Source organism: Microtus ochrogaster, chromosome 18 (assembly GCF_000317375.1).
Source record: "Microtus ochrogaster isolate Prairie Vole_2 chromosome 18, MicOch1.0, whole genome shotgun sequence".
NCBI lineage: Eukaryota > Metazoa > Chordata > Mammalia > Rodentia > Cricetidae > Microtus > Microtus ochrogaster.
Window position 1 is genome coordinate 23,037,659 of NC_022020.1, and position 715 is coordinate 23,038,373.

The window sequence follows — 715 nt, forward strand, 5'->3', positions numbered from 1 at the left end:
CCTGCCTCCGCCTCCCTAGTCTTTGGTTTTGTTTTGTTTTTCAGGACAGGGTTTCTTTCTCTGTGTATCCCTGGCTATCCTGGAGCTCCTCTTGTAGACCAAGCTGGTCTCCAACTCACAGAGATCCGCCTGCCTCTGCCTCCCAAGTGCTGGGATTAAAGGCCTGCGCCACCACCGCCCGGCTTAGTTAATCAATTATTATAATCAAACTTGTAGTCAGATTAGGCATGTTTTCAAGGTCAAACAAAGTTATAATTTAGATAGACAGGTCATCTTCAAACACCTCAGAGATATTTTAATAACATAGGCTCTTTTGGGGGGCTGGAGAGATGGCTCAGTGGCTAACAGCATTGCTTGCTATTCCAAAGGTCCTGAGTTCAATTCCCAGCAACCACATGGTGACTCACAACCATCTGTAATGAGGTCAGGTGCCCTCTTCTGGCCTGAAGGCATATATTGTATACTAAATAAATAAATATTAAGAAAAAAAGGCTCTTTTTTATGACAATGAGACTTGTCTGCTTCTGGCAGTACCAATCTACTTCAGAAAACATAATGGGCATCGAAGAAACTCCACATGAAGTTTACTTTCTTTGTGGTAAAATAAGCCACTGGGCAAGAAAATGCCCTTGCCTCAACTGCTGACACTATGCTGTCCTGATTGGACAAACAGGACACAAAAGAAAGTGACTGCCAAGCATTGTCAAGACAAGGA